The sequence below is a fragment of the Bufo bufo genome, chromosome 5 (assembly GCF_905171765.1).
Source record: "Bufo bufo chromosome 5, aBufBuf1.1, whole genome shotgun sequence".
In the NCBI taxonomy this organism is placed as follows: Eukaryota; Metazoa; Chordata; class Amphibia; order Anura; family Bufonidae; genus Bufo; species Bufo bufo.
This window is the reverse complement of record NC_053393.1, coordinates 199,910,329-199,938,180: the sequence shown is the minus strand read 5'-3', so window position 1 is coordinate 199,938,180 and position 27,852 is coordinate 199,910,329. Positions and strand designations below refer to the sequence as shown.

At 43.0% G+C, this 27,852-nt stretch overlaps 1 protein-coding gene across 1 annotated transcript in view; it reads right to left on the bottom strand.

Moving 5' to 3' along the window:
• The window catches only part of GALR1 (galanin receptor 1), a 411,502-nt gene that overhangs the window by 227,312 nt on the left and 156,338 nt on the right, over positions 1–27,852 (bottom strand). The gene's annotated exons all lie outside the window — the stretch shown is intronic.

Here is a 27,852-nt window from a genome sequence, read left to right as displayed (position 1 = left end):
CCTATGTGATGCTGCTTGAGCCCGTCTCCCCCCTGTGCCCTGTCATCTCTCTCTTTTTTTCTATCTCTCCTGCCAGCTGTTATATGCAGGAGGCATGAAGACCAGGTTGAAGCTACATCTCATAGAACTACACTGGAGATTCATCACACACAGATAGTACAGGCAGGCAGTGTTTGTTAATCAGGGGGTGTATATAACTGCAGCTAACCATTGTACACACTTTCCTGTTATACAGTATATCTGCAGTCCTGGTTCTTTATAGAGGAGACATTATATCTTCAACAGAATACAGAGAGGCTAAGTTTGTGTTTACACATTAGAGCAAGGTTTGCACGGCTGGTCAGACTTGAGACCACTAGACCAGGTTCCCATAATACACTGCTAGAATATTTGTGATGAATTAGCAATATATGTAAAAAAAAAAAAAAAAAAACAACTAAAAATCAAGCACTTCTTTCCAAAAGACCTGTTACCACTAAATGTAGTGTAATCTTCAGGCAGCATGTTATAGAGTAGGAGGAGCTGAGCAGATTGATATACAGTTTTGGTAGGAAAAGATTTATCAAAACTTGTCATTTATATGTTTCAATTTCTGCTATTTCTGACTTCATTGTTCGTGTACGAGGTGTTATCAGTGATTGATGGCATTCCCTGTGTAAGTGTGTATACAGAGATAGTTTCCAGTTACTGACAGCTGTATAAGGGGGAAATGTTAACAGTAATTGATAGCATTCTCTGTGTATGTGTGTATACAGATATAGCTGTCAGTCACTGATAGCTGTACATGGGATGGTGTTATCAGTGATTGATAGTGTTCTCTGTGTAAGTGTGTATATAGAGATAGCTGTCAGTCACTGATAGCTGTACACAGAGTAGGTGTTATGTGATTGATAGCATTCTCTATGTAAGTGTGTATACAAAGATAGCTGTCAGTCACTAATAGCTGTACACAGGGAGGTGTTATCAGTGATTAATAGCATTCTGTGTGAAAGAATGTATACAGAGATAGGTGTCAGTCACTGATAGCTGTACATGGGAAGGTGTTATCAGTGATTGATAGCATTCTCTGTGTAAGTGTGTATACAGAGATATATGTCAGTCACTGATAGCTGTCCACAGAGTAGGTGTTATGTGATTGATAGCATTCTCTGTGTAAGTGTGTATACAAAGATAGGTGTCAGTCACTGATAGCTGTATAAGGGGAAGGTGTTATCAGTGACTGATAGCATTCCCTGTGTAAGTGTGTATACATAGATAGCTGTCAGTCACTGATATTTGTACACAGGGAGACATTATCAGTGATTGATGGCATTCTCTGTGCAAGTGTGTATACAGAGATAGCTGTCAGTCACTGATAGCTGTACCCGGGGGATGTGTTATCAGTGATTAATACTGTTCTCTGTGTAAGTGTGTATACAGAGATAGCTTTCAGTCACTGATAGCTGTACATAAGGAGGTGTTATCAGTGATTAATAACATTCACTGTGTAAGTATGTATACAGAGGTAGCTGTCAGTCACTGATAGCTGAACACAGAGTAGGTGTTATGTGATTGATAGCATTCTATGTGTAAGTGCGTATACAAAGATAGGTGTCAGTCACTGATAGCTGAACACAGTGAGATGTTATCAGTGATTGATGGCATTACCTATGTAAGTGTGTATACAGAGACAGCTATCAGTCACTGATAGCTGTACCCGAGGGGATGAATACTGTTCTCTGTGTAAGTGTGTATACAGAGATAGCTTTCAGTTACTGATAGCTGTACATATGGAGGTGTTATCAGTGATTAGAAGCATTCTCTGTGTAAGTATCTATACAGAGATAGCTGTCAGTCACTGATTGTCACACTTCGGTGTGGGAGGGAAACGCCACACCGAGTATAGGAGAGAAGGGAGAAACAGGGAGTCAGGCCTGAGAACTAGGGATGGAAAATGGACACCTCCTAGTGAAAACCCTAACCAAAATCCTGACTGACTACTAGTATGAACAGACCCCAAAGGTAGGTGACTTCATACGCAGGAATACCTAGAGTCCTATCTAGCCATATAGGATGTGGCCATTACCAGAAACAACACATACACCTATTGATCCACAAGGAAAACCTGTCAGATGAAACCACATATTGCCAGTCTCACAGATCTCCTGCCACTCACTGACGTCCGTATGTCTCGGACGTCAGTTTTACTGAATCTTTTCCCATAGAACTATATATCAATCTGTTCAGCTTCTCTTGCTCTATAATATGTTGAGATATGTGCTTTAATTGTTCTTCCCATCTGAATGTAACAATATATTTTTCTGTTTTGGCTAACGCAGGAATGCATCCAATGGATTCTGCTGCTGCAGCCCCTACTGCTGTGGCACTGTCCTCATCATAAGTGTGTATTTACTTGTGGCATACATTTCTGATGTTCTTCCATAAATCTGAAAGAAATGAGTAAAAATACTGTGCATTCCGAAAGTCTTCAGACTCTTAATTTTTTTTCACAATTTGTTATGTTGTGGCCTTGTGCTGAAACAAAAATAATTAAGGTTTTCTCCAACAATCTCCACTTAATTCCCAAAATGAGAAAGTGAAAACAAAATGTGAAAAATGTTTGCATATTTAATAAAAAGGAAAATTTTAAGTTAAATGGACATAAGTAATCAGACTCTTTGCTAAGAAACTTAAAATTCAGCTCTGGGGGCTTCCCATCTCTCTGATTGGACATGATTTCAAAACATTATCTATATAAGGTCTGACAGCTGACAAAGCAAATCAGAGCAAGAAATAAGCCGTGAGGAGGAAAGAACTGCCTGTAGAACTCAGAGACAAGATTGTGTGGAGGCTAAGTTCTGAAGAAGGGTATAAAAAATTCTGCTGCAATGTACGTTCCTAAGATGTATGCAGAAACACAGAAAATTCTAAAGGATTCAAAAAACTTTCAAGCTCTATTATAGCTGTGTTGGTAGTGGTGGTGGCAGTAGTAGCAACTGTAGCCACTGTTATGGCAACAAGGGCAGTGGTAGCAACAGTGGAACTTGGGCAAATACAGAGCAGGGAATCAGTGACAAAGAGCACAGACAACGTATGGCCAGAACCTCCAAATAAACTGCCAGGGCCAGATCTGCTTGGCTGCTGCTAGCTCTGAGTGACTATCTAACATCTGGCACTATTTTCCACAGTGCTAGAAGAGAAAAGCATTGCTGTGTGCAAGATCTTCAGGATTAAAATAAGTTGTGGGTGTTCAAACACAAACGTAGGCATCACAGCTCTACTACAGCATCATCAGATCCTGTGGGAAAATAGAAGTGACCACCAGCTAGCACAACAAGAATGTCCTCCTTCTTCCGGTCTTTTTTAAGGCAGCCAGACACTTGCAGTGCAGTGTCATTGTCATCATTAATTACTGCTTCTACCGTTCAGACTCCTACTTCTACTCTGCCCCATCGCCAGCCATCAATATCGAAATGTGTTTCTAGGAAACAAATCTACATGCCCAGCAATCCGATTATGTGCCAGTTGAACTTCCCCCTGGCCAAGTTGCTGGCAGCACAGTCACTGCCGTTCCACTTAGTGGATTCTGCTGCATTTACGGAACTTATAGTGTACATTCAGCCTCACTGGAAGATATTTAGTTGCCATTATTTATCTAAAAAAAGCTATCTCTGCCTTTTATTGTTACATGCCGTTGCATGGGCGGCAATGTGCACACCAGAGAGTTGCTCCCACTCCGCCTCCCTGCTATCATATGTGTAAAGTAAAGCGTTACCATGCTGTATTAGAGCTGATGAGTGTCGGCAAGAGTATTTACATAGCCAATCAGTTGGTAAAGTGCATCAAGCAGCAAGCATTAAGCTGGCTATCTCCCTGCCAGCTCCAACTGGGCAAGGTGGTCAGTTTCAATGGCAGTAACTCAGTGGCTGCCCTGCATTTGGGGATATAAGATATGACCATTGCATGGCTCACATGATAAATTTAATGGTGTAATACTTAAAAAAAAAAAAAAAGTACCATGGCTTGCAGAGGGTGCTGACCATGTCCAGGAGGACTGTCCTTGCATTTCAGCCATTCTTATGTGGCAAGGAACTCTCTCCTGAACTTGCAGCAACAGAAAGGTTTGCCAATGGACTGCTCTATTTGTAACTTTCCAATTTGCTGGAATTCCACCTTGCATATGGTAGAGCATCTGTAAGAGCAGCATAAAGGGGTGAATTATTTTGTTATGCACCAGACCACCTTAGCAGGAAGCTTGTGTTGTTTTGAGATCAGGCAGTGGAAGCTCATCAGAGACACATATTATATCTTCAGGTCCTTCAAAGAGGCCACCAGATTTGTCAGTAGGGACAACTGCGGCATGAACAGCTATAATCCCACAGATATTTATCTTAGAGCAGACGCTCACACTGATGCAACAAGGGATGGAGGAATAAGAACCATGTCTGCATATTGCTGGCCATCCTATTGCTGTTGAGGAAAGTCCCATGGAGGAGGGAGTGGAGGATGAGGAGCTACCACTGGAGGAGAAAGAGTAGATGCAGGAGGCGGAAGAGTCGCTTGTGCAGGAATAAGAGGCTGGTGATGATGACATGATGACGATGAAACTGGCCACGATGGCCAATCGTCCCAATGGAGGGCGGACCCGAAAATAACTGGGTCCTTGAGCATGCTGATGAGCATGTCAAACTGTATTCTTGCTTGCTTACCTACAGACAGGTGTATCATTAAAATAAAGCAATCTGATGATTACTGGATAGCAATTACTGGATAGCAATGCTCCTCTTCATTCACTGGCAAATCAGCTATGTCCCACCATCTCCACGACCACAATCAGCAGAAGCCACAGCAGCAGCCAGTTCAGCTGTCGCTACTATTGCTGTCATTGTTACTCCTACACACTTTACCCTTTTCAGCTTCAGAACAAGTCACTGTTTCTTTTGACAATTTAAACTTGTGTGTGTATAAATATAGGTAGGTATTCTGCCCCCATTAAGAATTTTTGGATCCTTGGTCGTAACAAACCATCGTTTTTTTTCTGATAAGACCATGTGTGTTCAAACACCAGTTGCCCCCCCCCCCCCCCCAAAAAAAAACAACATAAAAAAACACTGTTTTTAACACCATCAACCCTGTGTTTACGCATTTCTAAAGGGGAAGGAGGGGGGGAGAAAAAATGTATAAAAACATAAAAAAGTGAAAGAACAACAAGAGATAAAAAAAAGGCCAATTAGAACACTTGATTTTTGTATAATCGATTCAGCCACAAATCGAATTTGTTGAAAAATTTGATGAATCGGACCTAAAACGAATTTCACTCATCTCCAGTCAGCAGCCAATAACATGGAGATTACTGCAGGAGGTAGCAGCCCTGCAGGAAAGTCCAGATTCCTGTATAGGGGTTAAAAGGTGAAAACCAGGAAACTGCCAGAATATACTGTAGCCCTATGTCAAATCTGCTGGTTGACAAAGTGGTTCCACACCCACTGATGTAACCCAAAGGTGAATATCCATAAATATGTAAGATAGAGCAACACCCATGTAGGACCACATAGCACAATTCAGTACACCTCAATACAATACTCTTTCCCACAATGCCAGTCCCCTCATACACTTAATTACCTCACAGTATCAGCTTCCTATACACTGACTCCCCACAGTATCACCCTTCATACATTCAATCACCCCACAGTGTTTGCTCCTCACATATCAAATTCTCCCTCTTACAATTAAAGGCTACGAAACCTTTGGGGGTATTTGTTTTATTATTGCATTGTACTCATTTTGAGATATCTTTTTTCAATTGGTCTTTATTAAAAATGCTGAACCTTTTCATTTTCTCTCTCCTTTTCTCTAGTAGCCTGCTGTCTATTTTCATTCTGTTCTGTCAGGCAGCTTAGCTGATGGCTCCTTATCTCTGATCTCTGACATTATAAGCACTGATTATAGCTCAAATATTATCTAACTGATAAGAATATGGCTTACATAAGTGTTTATGATCTTTTATTATTTTGGGAGAAGGGTTATTAGATGACCAGCACAAAGTGAAACTTAAACTATGATTGCCTTTGTGACAGAATGGCTAAATATTTTTAATAAAGACCAATGTAAAAAATTACTTTAGCCCAAAAATTTGTAAAATGCAATCATACAAAAACTGCCCCCTGAAGGTGTACATAGCCTTTAATACTTCCATAGCATCATCCTGATACATTGTGCAATTGTCATACACTAAATAATCCCACAGTATCCGTCGCTCGAGGATTCACTGAGCTTCTACAGTATCATTACTTTATATACTGATTTCCCACAGTTTAAGCTCTTCATACACAAAATTCCCTAAAGCATAAGACCATCACTCACAATATTAGCCTTGCACACATTGAATGCCCCCACACTGTCAGCCCCTCATAGATCATGTTATTGAAAAGGGACATACTAAGATATTACAGGTGGGTTTCTGAATGCTGAGACCAAAAGTGATCCCAAGTTCCACAAATGAGTGAAGCAGTGGTCGCACATGCTGTTCGATTCATTCTTTATGGTGCTGCCAGAAAAACCTGAGCACCGTACCTGGTAATCCCCAGTCTCAAAGAGAATGATTTGAATGGTAGGGAGCATAGTCGACCAATGCTTTATTCATACAAGAAATTCAGAACCCCCTTCTGATTATCAGTGAGGTTCCTAGATTAGATAATCGCTCCTTATCCTAGGGATAAGGGATGTTTGTATTTTGAAACAACCCTTTTAAATTACACAGACAATCTAAACCTGTTCAATGCTTATCAAATATGTTTCATCTTATGGAGACCTAATGGCTGAGATGGCCTACCCTTCTTCTCTCACAGTGTGCTGCACAGGTTGGGACTCTCAGGGTCCTGGTCTGTGATATGACTGCTGTGTTCATCAGTCTGGCTAAGAACATACAGACCTGATCAAAAGTTTAAGACCACTTGAAAAATGGAAAAAAATCATATTTAGCATTTCTGGATCTTAACAAGGTTCCAAGTAGAGCTTCAACATGCAACAAGAAGAAATGGGAGTGAGATAAAACATTTTTTGAGAATTCAATTTAATGAAAACAACGAATAAACTGAAACTGGCTGTTTTTCAGCTGATCAAAAGTTTAGGACCACACCTCCAAAAAAAAACTAAACCCCCCCAAAACAGAAATCCAACTTCCAAACATGAACTCAGTAAGGCTACTTTCACACTACCGTTCAGAGCGGGTCCGTCTGATGTCTGCTCAGACGGATCCGCTCCTATAATGCAGACGTTTGGATCCGTTCAGAACGGATCCGTCTGCATTATAGTTGAAAAAAATTTCTAAGTTTGAAAGTAGCCTGAACGGATCCGTCAAGTCAATGGGGGACGGATCCGTTTGAAGATTGAGCCATATGGTGTCATCTTCAAATGGATCCGTCCCCATTGACTTACATTGTAAGTCTGGACGGATCAGCTTGCCTCCGCACGGCCAGGCGGACACCCGAACGCTGCAAGCAGCGTTCAGGTTTCCGCTTGCTGAGCGGAGCGGAGGCTGAACGCTGCCGGACTGATGCATTCTGAGCGGATCCGCGTCCACTCAGAATGCATATGGGCAGGACGGATGCGTTCGGGGCCGCTTGTGAGCCCCTTTAAACGGAGCTCACAAGCGGACACCCGAACGCAGGTGTGAAAGTAGCCTAATCAGTAGCTCACTTCAAAAATTTGTTTCGGCATGCTTGATGCAAGCGTTTCCATGAGGTGAGTGGGAACATTTCTCCAAGTGGTGAAGATGGCCGCACAAAGGCCATCTACTGTCTGGAACTGTTGTCCATTTTTGTAAACTTCCCTTGCCATCCATCCCCAAAGGTTCTCAATTGGATTTAGATCAGGGGAACACGCAGGATGGGCCAAAAGAGTGATGTTATTCTCCTGGAAGAAGTCCCTTGTCCTGCGGGCATTGTGTACTGTAGCGTTGTCCTGTTGAAAAACCCAGTCGTTACCAAACAGACGAGGGCCCTCAGTCATGAGGAATGCTCTCTGCAACATCTGGACATAGCCAGCGGCCGTTTGACGCCCCTGCACTTCCTGAAGCTCCATTGTTCCACAGAAGGAAAAAGCACCCCAGACCATTATGGCGCCACCTCCACTGTGGCGCGTAGAAAACATCTCAGGTGGGATCTGCTTGTCATGCCAGTAACGTTGAAAAACATCAGGACCATCACGGTTACATTTTTTCTCATCAGAGAATAAAACTTTCTTCCACCTTTGAATGTCCCATGTTTGGTGCTCTCTTGCAAAGTCCAAACAAGCAGTTCTGTGGCGTTCAAGGAGACGAGGTCTTTGAAGACGTTTTTTGTTTTTGAAGCCCTTCAGTCTCAGATGCCGTCTGATGGTTATGGGGCTGCAGTCAGCACCAGTAAGGGCCTTAATTTGGGTCGAGGATCATTCAGTGTCTTGACAGACAGCCAATTGGATCCTCCGGCTCAGTGCTGATGACATTTTATTGGGTCTTCCACTTGACTTTTTTGTTCCATAACCCTCAGGATCATTTAAGAATTTAAGAAATTCCAAATGACTGTATTACTGCGTCCCACCTCAGCAGCGATGGCGCACTGTAAGAGACCCTGCTTATACAGTTCAACAACCTGACCACGTTCAAAAAGGGAAAGTTTTTTTGCCTTTGCCATCACAACATGTGACTACCTGACAGAAAATGACAATGAATCCACATCTTTGCACAGATTTGGCCTTTTAAAGGCATGTGGTCCTAAACTTTTGATCAGCTGAAAAACAGCCTGTTTCAGTTTATTCGTTGTTTTCATTAAATTGAATGCTCAAAAAATGTTTTGTCTCACTCCCATTTCTTCTTGTTGCATGTTGAAGCTCTACTTGGAACCTTGCTAAGATCCAGCCATGCTAAATATGATTCTTTGCCATTTTTCAAGTGGTCTTAAACTTTTGATCAGGACTGTATAAAGAATATGAATAAGCCCTGTCTCCTAGCAGCTGAGTAATATGTCCTTTATCATTTCTGCATTGTGACATCTTCACCATAATTTGAAGGGAAACTATGTCTTAGGTAGCTGCACTCTCGCCAATTGCTGAAAGGGTGTTGTTTCATCAAGTTAGTATCTATTTTTTAAGAATTTTGATGTTTAAACCTTTCACTGTCTATATTGAAAAAAAATCCTGAAATCTTGTAGTTTTGGCTCTGGCCGCTAAGCTTAATAATAGGCGGACATTTTCTGTTCTGTAGAGATCACTTTTCAGCAATCATCTCTTATGATCTCAGACAGGATTACAATGAACGATAACACCGATATACAGATAACACAGATGCCACTATTCACAGTTGGTGATAGTCACAGCTCAACTCATCCCCCCTCCCTGCACATGGACATCTGCACAGGTTACAGAGCATGTCTAGAAACTCCCATGTTCCTATGGTCCATGTGGCTATTGCAAAGCATATCTATGATGGCTGTAACACCTGCTCAGGCAAGATTACTTATATTAAGGACTAGCAGAAGGACCCGGCTTTGCATGGGTATACTTAATCTATTTCATTTAATGTTTGCGTGTGTTGACAGTATCCACTATAACAGTGACATCTACAGTACCCCACCCCCTTTACAGTGACCTCCATAGCCCCCCACCCCTTAACACCGACCCCCCCACAGTCCCCCGTCTCTTTAAAATGGGACCCCCACAGCAGCTCACCCCCTTAACTTTGACCTTCACAGCAGCCTGCCTATTTAACAATGAGTTCCAGAGCACCCCACTCCCTTGACAGTGACCTCAACAGGGGCCCTCCCCTTAACAGTGACCTCTACAGCACCCGACCTTTTAACACTGACCATAGGTTACAGTCCCCTTAAATGACCTCCACCATTCCCTACCCCCTTAACAGAGACCTCCATAGTGACTGCCCTTTAACAGTGACCTCACAGTACCTCACTGCACCTTTAATAGTGGCCTCCACAGTCCCCTCCTCCCTTAATAGTGACCTCAACAGTTCCTGCCCTTTAACAGTGACCTCCACAGCAGCCTTCCCCCTTAACAGTAACATCCACAGAACCCTCCCCTTTAACAGTGACGTCCACCGTGGCAGTCCTTTATTAGTGACCTCCACAGTACCCTGTCTCGTTAAAGTCATTTCCACAATAACCCGCCCCCTTAACAGTGACCTCTACAACACCCCGCCCCTTAACACTGGCCTCCATAGCGGACCGTCCCCTTAGCTGTGACCTCCACCATTCCCTGCCCCTTTAACAGAGACCTCCACAGCGCCTGCCCCTTTAACAGTGACCTCCACAGCATTCTGCCCCCTAACAGTGACCTCCACAGCAACCTGCCCCTTTAACAATGACCTCCACAATGCCGCCCCTTTATTAGTGACCTCCACAGTACCCCACCTCCTTAACATTGATTTTCACAACACCCCGCCCCCTTAACAGTGGCCTCTACAGCAATCTGCCCCTTAACACTGACCTCCATAGCGGACAGTCCCCTTCAACTGTGACCTCCCAAAGCAACCTGCCCATAGGGTGGCCAGAGCTCTGGTTTTAGGCCGGACAGTCTGGCTTTTAGACTCCCTGTCGTCCGTCCGGCGCAGGGCCTGGACAGACACAGGGATGTCCTTTCAAACAGCTCACTTTCAGGCAGTGGCACTGTGCTGTCTGAGCGTGAGCTGCAGGGAGAAAGTCACCCTCCCTCCCACCTCTGCAGCTGACAGAAGTTGATTTTTACCTTCATTTCTTCAATCCCTGTCGGCTGTGGAGTGACAGGGGGCGTGGCATAATCGGATCAGGTGCGTGGCTTAGCGGGACCTGGGTATGGGGTTTTTGAAGTCCGTCTTTTGAGGATGGCCTGAATGGCCACCCTACCTGACCTCCACAGCACTCTGCTCCCTTAACAGAATCATCCACAGCACCCTGCCCCTTTAAGGTTCCATTCACAAGTCTGCAAAATAGGTTCGCATCTGTTCTGTTTTGCGGAACGGGTGTGAACTCATTAATATTCAATTGGGCTGCACAAGATGCGGACAGCACACCATGTGCTGTCCGCATCCGCACTACCGTTCCGCAGCCCCGAAAAAATAGAACATGTCCTATTCTTGTCCGCAGCCACGGACAAGAAAAGGCATTTCTATCATAGTGTCGGCCATATGCGGTCCGCAAAATCCAGAACGCACATGGCCGGTGTCCGTGCTTTTGGTTTCTGCAATTTGATAGATAGATAGATAGATAGATAGATAGATAGATAGATAGATAGATAGATAGATAGATTATTTTACATTCACCTCATTTACATTTTACATTAAGCCTACATTTAATACATGTGTAGTATGCGTCATACCAGCTGAAGGACAGGAAATCTGTCCTCACATTCCTTTATAGATTATAAAAGTAGAAGAGGATGCCAAGCTGCTATTTGCTTGTGTCCTTGGCCAAGACATAGGCCTAGGGCATTTACTGTCATTAGCTTAAAATAATATTATTTATTAACATAAAATATGTTGATGATGATAAATATTATTATTAGAAACATTAACAATACTACACCTGGCAACAACTCAATTAGTATTACAAGAACAAAAACATGAATCTGTGCCTTCTCTATGTGTCATCCTTATAGGAAGGCCGTCCGCACTTTCCACCATGCTAAACTGCTGGAAGTACTAGGTGGGAGATGGGGAAAGCAAGACAAACATACTTTTTGGGACACTTTTCTTACCAGGAGTATTGTGAATATAAACTTTTATTCTGCCAAATTTTGCTCTTCCAAAGGCATAGGACAGGGTTTTACTGTGACGTGCTCTCAGTCTACACTAAGCTGCTTCACAACTTCTTCCTTCTGCTCTGAGTGACAGCTATTGCATCCGAGCAGGAGACCACTACAGGTGTCACTCAGAGCAGATGGGGGGGGGGGGGGGGGGGGGGGCTCTTGAAGCAGCTCAATGCAGAGAGCAGATCACAGTTAAGCTATGTAATAATTTTACAGGCTATGGCTACTAGAGATGGAGTCGGGAAGGAATGTTTTTCCCCTAAAGTGAGGAAAATGGGCTTCTACCTCACAGTTATTTTTTTGCCTTCCTCTGGATAAACTTGCAGGATAACAGGCTGAACTAGTTGGACAGATGTCTTTTTTCAGCCTTATAGACTATGTTACTATTTTAGGCCTCTTGCACACGAAGGTATTTTCATTCCATGTCCATTCCTTTTTTTTGCGGACCGTATATGAAACCATTCATTTCAATGGGTCCGCAAAAAAAAACGGAAGGTACTCCGCGTGCATTCCGTATCAGTATTTCCGTTCTGCAAAAAAGTAGAATATGTCCTATTACACTAACCTAAAGAATTATTAGGAACACCTGTTCTATTTCTTATTAATGCAATTATCTAGTCAACCAATCACATGGCAGTTGCTTCAATGCATTTAGGGGGGTGGTCCTGGTCAAGACAATCTCCTGAACTCCAAACTGAATGTCAGAATGGGAAAGAAAAGAGATTTGAGCAATTTTGAGCGTGGCATGGTTGTTGGTGCCAGACGGGCCGGTCTGAGTATTTCACAATCTGCTCAGTTACTGGGATTTTCACGCACAACCATTTCTAGGGTTTACAAAGAATGGTGTGAAAAGGGAAAAACATCCAGTATGCGGCAGTCCTGTGGGCAAAAATGCCTTGTGGATGCTAGAGGTCAGAGGAGAATGGGCCGACTGATTCAAGCTGATAGAAGAGCAACGTTGACTGAAATAACCACTCATTACAACCGAGGTATGCAGCAAAGCATTTGTGAAGCCACAACACGCACAACCTTGAGGCGGATGGGCTACAACAGCAGAAGACCCCACCGGGTACCACTCATCTCCACTACAAATAGGAAAAAGACGCTACAATTTGCACGAGCTCACCAAAATTGGACTGTTGAGGACTGGAAAAATGTTGCCTGGTCTGATGAGTCTCGATTTCTGTTGAGACATTCAAATGGTAGTGTCCGAATTTGGCGTAAACAGAATGAGAACATGTATCCATCCTCTGATGGCTACTTCCAGCAGGATAATGCACCATGTCACAAAGCTCGAATCATTTCAAATTGGTTTCTTGAACATGACAATGAGTTCACTGTACTAAAATGGCCCCCACAGTCACCAGATCTCAACCCAATAGAGCATCTTTGAGATGTGGTGGAACGGGAGCTTCGTGCCCTGGATGTGCATCTCTCAAATCTCCATCAACTGCAAGATGCTATCCTATCAATATGGGCCAACATTTCTAAAGAATGTTGGCCCATATCAGCACCTTGTTGAATCAATGCCACGTAGAATTAAGGCAGTTCTGAAGGCAAAAGGGGGTCCAACAGCGTATTAGTATGGTGTTCCTAATAATTCTTTAGGTGAGTGTATTGTCCGCATTACGGACAAGGATAGGACTGTTCTATGAAGGGCCAGCTGTTCCGTTCTGCAAAATACGGAATGCACACAGATGCAGGGCCGGCGTTAGGGGGGGGGGGGGGGGCAAACTGGGCAATTGCCCAGGGCCCCCATGGTCTAAGGGGCCCCTGCTTCAGTGCTGCTGTTCAGCTGAACATCCCTGGAGGCGGACGGGCGGACAGCTGAAAATCTACACTTTACAATGTGGTGTAAGGCCCCCTTCCTGTACACATAACACAAGTCGTTACCACAGTGCTACTCTGCAAACTAACAGCTCCAGACACCGGCAAAACACTCATCTACTGGAGCTGTAGGACCTGCCGTGATGCAGCGATGCATGGGAAGAAGTGAAGGATTCAATGCAAGTTCCAGTGAAGTGCTGGGAGTTGTAGTCCTCTACTCTTATACCTCCTGTTACGCAATATCAGGGTACATTACAGCACCCTGGATATGTTGGGAGTTGTAGACCTCTCCTCTTATTCTTTCTTTATAATGTAGTCTGATATCACATAATAACGGCTTAGACATGCTGGGAGTTGTAGTCCTCTACTGTTATACCTCCTGCGGTAATGTGCTCTGAATTAGGGTCAGGACAATGGATAGGGGAGGGCAGTCATCCACCTAGGGAGCTACTTTGCTACCCATAAAGGGTAGGGGGCGTACTCATGGCCGTCCTACTTCACAAGACTCAGGCTGCTAGGCCTCAAGCCTGTGAGGCATTAGAACAGAGCAACATCTATGCGATCTACTGCGCTAGGTCTTGCATGATAACGTGATCATGTAAGACCCGCAGCAGGAGTGGTGATGTCATTGGGACCACATGCTTCAGGACACAGCAACACAAGCCATATTTAAAAAAAAAATCTGAAAAGAAAATGGGAGTGAAATGTTTTTTTTTTTTTATATATATATACTAAATGTCCGCACAGCTGGGGGCACCAGGGAAGGGGGGAAGTAGATCATTACATATATACCATGCACTACTGGGGAGGAATGTAGGAGCATTATATACTGGCACTACGGGGTACATTATATATATACTGGCACTATGGGGGGGAGCATTATATATTGGAACTAGTGGGGAGCACTACAGGGGGACATTAAAGCCACTGGGAGCATTATGGTTACATTATTACTACTAGGGTACTGTAGGGGCACCCGGCACCCCTACCGATCAGCTGTTTTAGGAGACAGCATGCTCTGCGCGCACGTGCCGTCTCCTTTCTCTCTTCCTGCTCACTGCTGTATGTCTATGGGACAGCAGCAGTGGACAGCACGGGCCATCTGCTCAAACAGCTGATCGGCGGGGGTGTCGAGTGTTGGACGTCGGACTGTGTTTTTAGCACATTATTACATTATTTTGATTTTGTCCAGGGCCACATTTTGTCTAAAACTGGCCCTGCGCGGATGTCATCACTTTTTTTTGCGGATTCATTTTTTGCGGGCCGCAAAATACAGACGGTCGTGTGCAAGAGGCCTTACTATGTATAATGTGATGGAAAAATGAAAAACATTAGTAAGTACCTTGTATTAACTTTGCCTACATGATAAATCATTTGCTGGAGAGAGACCCTTTCATATTTGGGCAAAAAAAAAAGAAGATATACTGCATATAAAATAGGCAGTAAATACAGTCATACTTCATTCAAATGAATGCAGGAAGCATTAAAGTTATTTTATATGATGCTGAATTTCCCCCAAAGCAAATTAGCATTTTCCTTTCTGTAAGCATATGTCAAAATAGTTTCAACAAATTGTCTAAAATTTCACCAGGAAGCCAAAAGTCTACAGAGGGAGAAATTATATTCTGCATGCGTAAACAAGGCTGTTCCAATCTACTGCCCTGACACAGTGTGCGGTGCTCTGCATAAGTAACTCTATTCTGTCTTTCATCATTTTAATTATGTTAGTCATGTGTCAAGTGTTATATGCGGACACGGCCTCATCGTGCTGGACATGGAATATTTAAGCCCTTGAATTTAACAAACTAGTGTGAGTTGTGTAGATTCTCAATCTCCAATAATTCTTAAAATGTTTAGACAAATAAAAGCCATTCCGATGCGACTGAAACAGATTAAGACGGATTAAGTGATTAGGTATTAAATTGATGATATGAGCACCAGTCAAACACTAGAAAATTATTGCCTGATTCGAACATTAAAACAAAATAATAAACTTTATTGTTCTATTCATTAAAAACGGAGTCAAAGACTCAAAAACTCAAATGTGTCAGGCTAAGGTATATCCCCAAGGTGCGGGGAAGAGATATACAAATTAAACTTGCGTCTCCTATCCCTAAATGTATTAATAGGGTATAGGAAAGTAATATCTCTGAACCCTATTAAAGCTTAGTAACACTGTCAATGTCCACATCAGTATTACTCTGGAATCTGGACATCCACACCTCAATCAAAAGGTACGGTAGGTATACTGTCCAGTATCCTACAAGGATATAGGATACTGGACAGTATAACTACCTTGTGATTGAGGAGGTGTGGATGTCCAGATTCCAGAGTAAGGGACCGTTCACACGAATGTTTTTTGCGTTCCGTATACGGGCCGTTTTTTGCGTTCCGTATACGGTCCGTATATGTAACCATTAATTTCAATGGTTCCGCAAAAAAAACGGAATGTACTCCATATGCATTCTGTTTCCATATTTCAGTTTTTCCGTTCCATCGAAAGACAGAACATGTCCTATTATTGCCGTGGCTCCATTCAAGTCAATGGGTCCGCAAAAAAAATGGAGCATATATACGGAATGTACTCCGTATGTGGCCGTATCCATTCCGTTTTTGCGAAACCATCTATTGAAAATGTTATGCTCAGACCATTTTTTAATATGTAATTACTGTATACTGTATATGCCATATGGAAAAACGGAACGGAAAAACAGAACGGAACCGGAAACACTACTGAAAAAAAAAATGAAGAAAACGGATCCGGGAAAAACGGCCCGCAAAACACTGAAAAAGACATAAGGTCATGTGAACGAGCCCTAACACTGATGTGCACATTGACGGTGTTACTAAGCTTTAATAGGGTTCAGAGATATTACTTTCCTATACCCTATTAATACAGTTAGGGATTGGAGACGCAAGTTTAGTTTAATTTGTATATCTCTTCCCCACACCTTGGGGATATACCTTAGCCTGACACATTTGTGTTTTGAGTCTCCGTTTTTAATGAATAAAACAATAAAGTTTATTATTTTGTTTTTTACGTTCCATTCAGGCAGTAATTTTCTAGTGTTTAATTTTAAGGAAATCTACACCACTATTCCCACTGGATCTCTTATTTTGTTCTGCTTGGTCCTGATTCAGCGATTTTTCGTTTTGCAGTTTTGTTTTTCACTCCCTGGCTTCATGCAGCCCTAACTTTTTTATTTTTCCGTTCACATAGCCGAATGTGGCTTGATTTTGCGGGGACAAGTTTTACTTTCTAATGCCACCATTTAATATTGCATACAATGTAGTGAGAAGCAGGAAAATTTGGAATTTGGAATTTGAAAAAAAAAAAAATATTCCTCCATGGGGTTTACGGGTTTTGTTTTCATGGCATTCACTATGCAGTAAAACTTGTGTTATTCATTGTCCAGGTCAGTATGATTACGGCAATACCACGTATATATATATAGTTAAAAAAATATTCTTGTAATTGCCGTATTCTGACCTCCATAACTTTTTATAGTTATGTCTACAGAGATGTGCGAGGGCTCATATTTTGCAGGACAATCTGTAGTTTTTGATAATACCATTTTGGGGTGTGTATGACTTTTTCATCACATTTAATTCAATTTTTGGTGGAAGTAAAGTGATAAAAAGACAGCGAATCTGCAATTTTTATTGTTTGTTTGTTACGCCATTAACCATTTGGGATATTTTTTTTAAGATTTTGATAGTATGGGCGTTTTAACATGCAGCGATGTCCATGATGTTTTTTTTATTGTTTATTTCGATTTTTATATTTTTTATGTTTTTTAAAACTCTTTTTTTACTTCTTTTTTTCTGAGTTCCCTAATTGAACCCCAACTTGCAATCATCAGACTGCAATTTATATAGAATAATGGAATTTCCTCCATTATTCTATACAGAAATCACTATATTACAGTTTAGTGCTGCCACCTGTTGGCCTAGTACAAGCTCAGGTTTATTACTATGCATGAACGCCTTCCCCAATCTCTGCCCGGGGGAACGGTCCCCAATGCAAGGAACGGCCGCACAGTGGCCTTGTGCCTGAGGCCTTAGGTATATAGCCTGGCTCCTCTTCCTCTGCATTGTTAGGGTCCATTCACACGTCCGCAATTCTGTTCCGCATTTTGCGGAACAGAATTGCGGACCCATTCATTTCTATGGGGCCGCACGATGTGCAATTGCACTATTATAGTGCCGGCGATGTGTGACCCGCAAAATGCGGAACGCACATTGTCGGTGGCCGTATTTTGTGGATATGCGGATCCGTGGATCCTCAAAACACACACGGATGTGTGAATGGACCCTTACTCTGATCTTGACTCCTGATTTATCCTGACCATGACACCAGCCTTATTCCTTGATATCCTCCTGCTTCACCCTTTTGATTTTTCACCTGGTACCTGTTGTTCTACTCCTGGCTAAGACTATTGGCTCCAGTCCTGACCATCCACATCTCCAGCAAGAGATGATACACAAGTGAAAGTTAGGAAGAAGCAGGGGACAGACAGAAGGGAGTATGAACGAAGTTTCATGCTTTACAAGGCTTGTTTGGCATTGGTAACTATTAAGATGCACAGATTTGCATAAGTATATTTTAGCGAAAAAAAGTTATTTCACTTTTTCATTTCAGCTGTCTTCCAGAAATGTTTAAAATGTTTGTGAAGATGAACAAAGTCAAACAAATAAACACAAAAAATATATCCTTACTTACAGCGAATAGTAATTGTCAGCATATGAGTTTACATAAGTTATGGTTGACTTATTTCAATGTATCCTTCCAAGAAATGTACTGGAGTTTTATGTTACACAACATTCATTAGACTAAAACATAAATATCTTAATGCTGTGGTTAATTGTGACAAACATAGGCAAACAAAATGTAAAAACACAGCTCAAACTATGGGTAGACCAGTGAGGTGACTACATCAGCTTATCACCATTGTTATAAATATAACCTGTGACTGAACTTCCCTGTATCAAGCACCGCACCTTAAAAAGCATGTGTCGGCAGGATAAACCCTGTTAACCCAGGCATACTGTCTGGTAGGGTTGATCCTGCTGATTAAAAAAATAACTGTCATGTAAATTGGTTGTGACATTCCCAAGAAAAAATACTATTACTTTTATGCAAATGATGGTCTTATCCCTTTAGGCACTTTAGCTCCTCGACTTTCCAGTGCTGACTACATCTTTTTCTGCACTAAAGAATTGGATATTTTTTTCTTGGAAACAGCACAGCCAATTTTCACAATACAGGTTTGATTTTAATCAGCAGAATTAGCACTACCAAGCAGTATGTCCGTTTTAATGGAGTTGATGCTGCTCTATAAGTTATGTAATAGACATAACATAATGAAGCCGTTTGGGCCAGATTGAGAGCATTCCTTCAATTCAAACTTAATTGAGCAATATCTCATTATCATATAAGACTGCACAACTAGCTGATTGGTGATTTTATGTTTTTTTGACATACTGTAGGGAATGTTTTTTCTATAATTTTTTCTGCTAGTTAAAACCAGATGCCCTTTTATCGATTTTATCTGTTTTTATTATGAGATTGTAGATGTTTTATTCTAGTTAATGAACATAATTTTGGAGTTGCCATGTTGCCTGAGTTGTTGTTAACAGCATTTAGAGATAGGCTTTACAACAGCCACCATGGGCCATAGACACAATGGACAGGAGGGGACCTCACTGTATTCTATGGGAGAGTTTTCTGGGCATGCTCTGTGACCTGTGCAGAGATCATGATGGGTAGATAAGCTCTATAGTTTCAAATCTGTTTGACCACAGCACTCTTCCTTAACCTGGCAGAATTGGGTGCACGTCCGGGTTTATGTCTTAGCTCCACCACAAGAACTGTATACGTCGTATAGATTTAGACAGCACTCCGACAGCAGTTATGATGCTTAGTGAATTTTATTTCATATTATTTCAGCCGGGCACAGTGGTACACCAGAAGCAACGTTTCGGGCTAATATAAGCCCTTCATCAGGCAGAATCGTGACCACATTAGGGATGCAGCCGGGTAGATTAGCTCTGATATCACCAACTGTGTTATCTATATATAGATGATCTCTGTTATTCTAATCCTGTCTGTAATTACCTCTACCTATAAAAAAAAGTGTTGGCTATTATTAGGCTTAGTGACCGGTGCGAAAACAGCAGAATTTTATGATTTCTATAAATAGTTAAATGCAAAATTAAAAAGAACATCACCTAACACCACCTAAAATTCTTTATAAATATGTTTAACATAAAAAAACTTGAAGCAAACAATAAGTCATTTTCTGAATACACATTCACTTTTTCGACCCTGCAATATGTAGAAAGAACATGCTTTGGTTCAAATTGTTCTAAAGCTGCCCTTCATTGTTGATGAGCTTAATTGTCTGCCTTGTCTGTGTTTAAGGCTAAGTCTACATGACAACATTTGTCGCGTGACATTTTGTCGCACCAATGTCGCGCAACAATTTTTATAATGATAGTCTATGGTCTATTTGAAATTGATTTTTCTGCGACTGTTGCGTCACAGTCGCAGCATGTCGCATGCCACAGTGCGACACTATAGACTATCATTATAAAAATTGTCGCGCGACATTGGTGCGACAAAATGTCACGCGACAAATGTTGTCATGTAGACTTAGCCTTAAACACAGACAAGGCAGACAATTAAGCTCATCAACAATGAAGGGCAGCTTTAGAACAATTTGAACCAAAGCATGTTCTTTCTACATATTGCAGGGTCGAAAAAGTGAATGTGTATTCAGAAAATGACTTATTGTTTGCATCAAGTTTTTTGCGACATGCTGCGACGCGACAGTCGCAAAAAATCCATTCGAAATTGATTTTTCCTACGACTGTCGCTTCGCAGTGGCAGCATGTCGCATGTCGCAGTGCGATACCATAGACTATCATTATAAAAATTGTTGCGCGACATTGGTGCAACAAAATGTCGCGCGACAAATGTTGCAGTGTAGTTGTGCCCTAAAAGTTATAGACCTCACACGTACTTCCAGTAAATATGTGATAAATGAATAGGGTTCACTGGAAATTTTTCATTACATTTGTGAAGGAATCCAGCTGCACAATACATCAGGTGTCTTTATTTATTGTGTATACTGCCTTTGATATATGGCACCATAATACCTCTATGCAATCTATGTAAGGCTGCGTTCACACGGGCGAGTAATCCGCGCGGGTGCAATGCAGTAGGTGAACGTATTGCACCCGCACTGAATCCTGACCCATTCATTTCTATGGGGCTGTTCAGATGAGCGGTGATTTTCACGCGTCACTTGTGCGTTGCGTGAAAATCGCAGCATGCTCTATATTCTGCGTTTTTCACGCAACGCAGGCCCCATAGAAGTGAATGGGGTTGCGTGAAAATCGCAAGCATCCGCAAGCAAGTGCGGATGCTGTGCGATTTTCACGCATGGTTGCTAGGTGACAGTCTATTCACTGTATTATTTTCCCTTATAACATGGTTATAAGGGAAAATAACAGCATTCTGAAAACAGAATGCATAGTAAGTGATCAGTTGAGGGTTAAAAAAAATAAAAAAAATTAACTCACCTTCTCCGTTTGTTCGCGTAACCATGTTATAAGGGAAAATAATAACATCTACACAACACTGAACCCAAACCTGAACTTCTGTGAAGAAGTTCGGGTCTGGGTACCACAGTCGGTTTTTTATCACGCGCGTGCAAAACACATTGCACACGCACGATAAAAACTGAACATCGGAACGCAATCGCAGTCAAAACTGACTGCAATTGCATTCCTACTCGCGCGGGTTTGCCGCAACACACCGGGACGCATCCGGAACTAATCCGGACACGCTCTTGTGAACCCAGCCTAAGGAGAGTGTGAACTTACTCTTTGTGGAATTAAATGATTGATAAGTCATTGTCCATTACCCTGGTGTAAAGGATAAACCCTTATACAATAGGGTTTCATGTTCTGGTGTTAAAATCACACTAGTTAGATTGATGATCTGCATTTCCTTGTTTTGTTGTTGGTCAGCAGTTATGTCCCCTGTCGGTATCCCCATTTGTCCCTGTCCCTCAGCTGTATCCCAGGTACTAAAAAATGTGGCATAATTGTTTGGGTTGTGGTTCCAATTTGCCCCCCACTGGAGGTCTGGGATGGCTGTGGACAGGAGGGCAGCGACTGAGATGGTAGCTGCCCATCCCCTCCACATTGCATCCCACCCTGATTTGTAAATATGGTATTTGAACATTTTGGGTTCTCGTTAGGATTATATCTATTTTTTCTCTGTATAGGATTATATCTATTCTTTCCCCTACGTCTATTCCCTGGTTTATAGATGGAGGTACTACCCTCCGACTCTGACACTTCAGACTCCGAGATGTCGGTATACTCAGTACGATTTTTCGCGTAGTTATTTCGATAGTTTATATGGGTGTTTTTAACAATAATCTATCCTGTTTCAAAATCTCTTTTGTCCCTATTATATTTCCGATGTTTCCTTTCTTTGACCTCACTTTGTAAATATTCTATATTTTTCTGGAGTTCACTTCCTGATTTGTGAATTCTGTATGTGAGCGAAATATCTGTATAGCATTAATTTCTTTTTCCAATCGTATTGAAACTTTATTTAGTGCTCTTTTTTCATATTCTAGTAGATATGCCTGCATGCAAAGAGAGCTTTCTGTTAAGAATGCCTCCCAGCCCTTCAGGAACTCGGGATCCTCCTGATGAGAATTTGGCGTGATATGTATTCATATATTTGTATTTAATTGATATATATCATGTAAAGATGTACATTTACAGGTACATTTACTCTTAACATTTTTAAAATTATATTACCTAAAAAAATTATATTACCTCAGAAATTGTAACACATATAGTAGTAATAATAATAATAATAATAATAATAACTCCAGAACTTCTAGTGCTCACATCATATTACATGACCACTATTACAGCATGATTGATTGATAATGGAGTTTGAAATTAAGATTTAGTCTTACCGGTAAACGGTTTTCCAGGAGTCCGACATGACAGCACCCACTGGAGGATGTCCTATTGGACCTCTGTAGGGACAGGAAGCGAGAGAGGTTAAAAGGCCCCTCCCCACCCCTCATACCAGTGTTTTTCCAAATTACTACACCAGATAGGATCCAAACTGTTTTATTTGAACCTCCATGTTAACCTCACATTGGAAATTCTGTATACAAGTATAAATATATATATAATGTATATATGCATGGATCCCAGAAACAAAAATCCAAAAACAAAGGGGGGGTATTAACGGGTGCTGTCATGTCGGACTCCTGGAAAACCGTTTACCGGTAAGACTAAATCTTAATTTCCAGGACGTCCCTCCATGACAGCACCCACTGGAGAACTACCAGCTTAATAATTAGGGGGGGACCACTGCCTGAAGAACCTTACGGCCAAAGCCTAGGTCCTGGTTGGTAAGAGAGTCCAGTCTATAGTGCCTAACAAAGGTAGTGAAACTGGACCAAGTAGCGGCCCTGCAAATTTGTTCAATTGAGGCTTCTGCCTTCTCTGCCCAAGAGGTTGCCACCGCTCTGGTGGAATGGGCTTTAATGGACAATGGACAAGGTAGTCCTTTTATCACGTAGGCTTGTTGAACTGCTTCTCTGATCCAACGAGCTAAAGTTTGTTTTGAGGCCTTATTGCCCTTGTTCCTTCCTCCGAACAAGATAAAAAGATTTGAAGATTTTCTCCACGAATCCGTTTTTTGTAGATAGGCTAATACGGATCTCCTTACGTCCAGACAATGGAACTTTTCTTCCTGCACATTTTTGGGAGAGGTACAAAAGGAAGGTAGGATTATTTCCTGATTTCTATGGAACGAAGAGACAACCTTTGGTAGAAAGGACGGATCTAATTTTAAAATAATCCGGTCGTCCAACACTTTTAGATATGGTTCTCTGATAGAAAGGGCCTGAATCTCCCCTATTCTACGTGCTGTGGTAATTGCTAGCAAAAAGATGGTTTTTAGAGAGAGTAATCTATCAGATAGCTGCTCAATCGGTTCAAACGGGGGATTACATAGACTTTCTAAGACTATATTAAGATCCCAAGGTGGTACCGTCTGCCTAATAGTAGGTCTCATTCTGGAAGTAGATTTAATAAATCTTTTTATCCATCTGTGCTCAGCTAAGGGGGTGTCCAGAAAACAACTCAAAGCTGAAATCTGGACCTTGAGGGTACTGGGTTTTAAACCCAAATCAAATCCCAACTGCAGGAAATCCAGAATGTAACCTATAGATGGGTCAGAAACCCCAGGATGTGTTTGTGACAGCCATGAGGTAAATTTTTTCCAAATTTTTAAATATATCGCTGAGGTTACAGGTTTGCGGCTTTGTTGTAGGGTAGAGATTACCTTCTCTGACAGACCCTTTTTCCTTAGGATCTGCCTTTCAGGATCCAGGCTGTTAACTGCAGTTTGTCGAGGTCTGGATGTTCCAGGGGTCCCTGTAGGAGAAGGTCCTTCCTTCTCGGAAGGGGTAACGGATCTCCTATTACCATCTCCTTCAGCAACGGAAACCAGGCCCTCTTCGGCCATGCCGGAGCTATCAGAATGAGAGTCATTGAGCTTGACCTCAGCTTTTTTAGGACCGCCGGAATCAGGGGGAATGGAGGGAAGGCGTACCCCAGATCCATATCCCAAACCTGGGACAGGGCGTCTACCCCCAGCGGGTTGTCCCTTGGATTCAGAGAAAAATATTTGTTTAATTTGGTGTTTTCTCTTGCCGCAAAGAGGTCTACTTGCGGGAGTCCCCACTGATGACAGATCTGCTGAAACACTTCCTTGTTTAAAGACCATTCTCCCGGGTTGAGCGTGTGTCTGCTTAGGAAGTCGGCAGTGGAGTTTTCTACTCCTCTTAGATGGACTGCTGAAACTGAGAGCACTTTTCCCTCTGCCCAACCAAATATTTGGTCTGATAGTCCCTGAAGATGAGGGTTCCTGGTTCCTCCCTGACGTTTCAGGTAGCAAACCGTCGTCACGTTGTCCGATAGGATCTTGATGTGGTGGCCGGAGAGTGTTTGTTCTGCCCTCTTCAGGGTCTCCCAAACAGCTTTCAGCTCTCTGAAATTCGAGGATCTGCGACTGTCGAGATCTGACCATTTCCCCTGAAGGAATTGATCTCTTAGATGGGCCCCCCAGCCCCACTGGCTTGCATCTGTAGTAACTACTATCAACGGAGAAAGATTCCAGGCGACCCCCTTCCTTAGGTTTTTGGGGTTGGTCCACCAAGATAGAGAATCTAGACTTTGACTTGACAGGATTATTTTTGAGTTTAAGGACTGATGGTTTTTGTCCCAAGCACTCAGAATTGAGCTCTGTAGTAGTCTGGAATGGTACTGAGCCCATGGAATGACCGATATGCAAGATGTCATTAAACCGAGAACCTGCATGGATTCTCTTAGGGTATGGTCCCTTCTTCTCTGAAAGGCTCTTATCTTTTCCACTATCCTTTCCTGTTTTAGTAGCGGAAGGAAGGAATGCTGACTCACCGAGTCTAAGATGACACCCAAGAACTGTTTTCTGGTACTCGGAACTAGGTCCGACTTGGCATAATTTATTATCCAACCTAAGTCCTTGAAGAGGGCCAGGGTCTGTTGGACATTGTCTAGAAGACCTTGCTTTGTCTCTGCGATTAGAAGGAAATCGTCTAGATACGGGATGATCCTTATTTGCTGCTGTCTCAGGTATGCCACTATTTCTGTAATCACCTTTGTGAAAATCCGAGGAGCCGAGGATATTCCGAAGGGTAGGCACTGGAACTGATAATGGAGAATCGTGCCCCCCTGGTTGATTGCGAACCTGAGGTACTGCTGGTGGAGTGGATGTACTGGGATGTGATAATATGCATCCTTTAAATCCATTGTGCATAAGAGATCTCCTACTGATATCAGGGGGATTGATGACTTTATAGATTCCATTTTGAATTTGTGGTAGGCTACAGATCTGTTTAGGGACTTCAGATTGATAATTGTCCTGAACGAGCCGTCCGGCTTTTTTACCTGAAAAAGTCTTGAATAATGACCCCGGCCTTTTTGTTCCACTGGGACCTGTATTATTGCTTTTAGTTTTAACAGTTTTCTTATGTCGAGACATAACTGATTCTTTTGTTCTGTGGACTGAAAATTTGTTATCAGGAATCTCCACGGGGGTGGATTGCGGAACTCTATTTTCACTCCCTCTCGGATTGTACTGAGAATCCAGTAATTCTGAGAGACCCGAGTCCAGGCCTCCCAGAACAAACTGAGTCTGCCCCCGACTGGCCTGGCGTCATTGTTTGTCTGTGTTGGAAGAAGGGTTAAACAAGAAACCCCTTCCTCTACCTCCTTTGGGGTAGCTCCATCTCCCCGTTTTACCTTTCCCCCTCTGAAAGGTTGGAAACTGTTTGGAGGGTTTCCGAAAGGGCTGAGGTTTTTTTACTTTTTCCTCTGGGAAGCCCTTCTTTTTGTCGGCCGCACTTTCTAGGATGGAGTCCAGGACCTGACCAAAAAGATAGGACCCAGTAAAGGGGATTGCACAGAGCTTATTCTTTGATGCAATGTCCCCTGTCCAAGATTTGAGCCAGAGGGCCCGTCTTGCAGTATTTGTGAGCGCATCGTTCCTCGCCGCAAACCTAATTGATTCTGCCGAGGCATCCGCCATGAAAGAAGCCGCCATTTTTAATAACGGTAAGGAATCTAGAATATCTTCTCTGGATGTCCTCATCCTAAGATGATTTTCTAGTTGATCCAGCCATACACACATGGCCCGGGACACTGAGGTAGCCGCAATATTTGTATTTATAGAGGTAGCAGAAGACTCCCAAGCTTTCTTTAAAAGCCCATCCACCTTACGATCCATAGGATCCTTTAGCTGTGAGGAATCTACAAAGGGAATGGAAGTCTTCTTCACCACCTTGGCCACCTGAATATCCACTTTAGGTATCTCGTCCCAGAGTTTTGTTTCTTCTGGGTTAAAGATCAACCTGCTTTTGAATTCACGTGGAACATAAAGCTTCTTGTCACCCTCTTCCCATTCATCTTTAATTAGGTCAGTCAGGTTGGCGTTGACGGGAAAGAGTTTCCTTTTCTTCGCTCTTAGACCGCCAAACATCTCATCCTGTATAGTGCGCGTCTGCTCCTCCTCCTCCACCGCCATTGTTTGTCTAACAGCTGTCAGGAGAGGGTCTAGATCTTCAGTCGAAAACCGGAATCTCCTAGGTTCCTCTGATAAGGAAGGGGTCTGATCGTCTTCCAATTCGTCTGAATAGTACGTTGGTTCTTCCTCTGAGTCGGAATCCACCTGTACTCTAGAACGTTTCGCCGGTGGGGAAGAGGGGACCGGCAGAGAAGAGGGGACTGGAAGGGACGGGGGCTGACTTGTTCCTGCCGCCTGTATCTCCTCCCTCACTATTGCCCTTAATTCTGCCAGAAAGGATGGTTGCTCCTCCTTTAAAATTTTTGCCAAACAATCAGTGCATAGGGCCTTCTTGTATGACTCCGCCAGCTTCTTGGCGCAGGTCCCGCATTTCTTTGGTCTTTTCTTGGAGTCACCATGCGGTTTGTGACCTGGTTCTCTTTCCACCTTAACAGAAGGGGGAGAGAGAGATATAGAAACTGGGCCTGTCAGAGAAACCCTAACTGTGTAGGACCTCACTTACATTTCCCTGGACGAGGGGGTCTGCAGTGGCATCTAGCTTTGCAGATACCTGGCCTTCCATGATGTGTGCTGCATGCAGGATACATCACTCTTTTTTAAATGGACTTACCGTCCGGCCCCCCTCGATACCGCTCGGCTCCGCCTCCTCTTCTGGGGGACTCATCCCAGGAGAATCGACCCCCCCATGCGAGGCCCCAGCCCGAGGCCTCCGCATGGATGCGCGACGCCAGTGGCTCCGGCTTCCGGCTTCCTCGCGTCACTTCCGGTCACGTGGGACGTGACGCGTCGCGTCATCAGAGAAGCGCCGGAGTCGATACTGTGCCCAGAGCTCCCGCAGGAGAAGCGGCAACAGCGTCCCCATACCGCGGCTTCAGGATACAGGTACCGGGAATGCTAGGGGACCTCTTCCCAGAGAGGTGCTAGCTTTGGGCCCCATCTGAGGCTGAAGAGGAGAGGCATAAGCCCCCCGACCAGCCTCGGCCCATATCGCTCCCCACTAAAAAAGCAGGGAAACTTCCTCTCTGCTCCTATCCCTGTAGGGACAGGAAGAACACTGGTATGAGGGGTGGGGAGGGGCCTTTTAACCTCTCTCGCTTCCT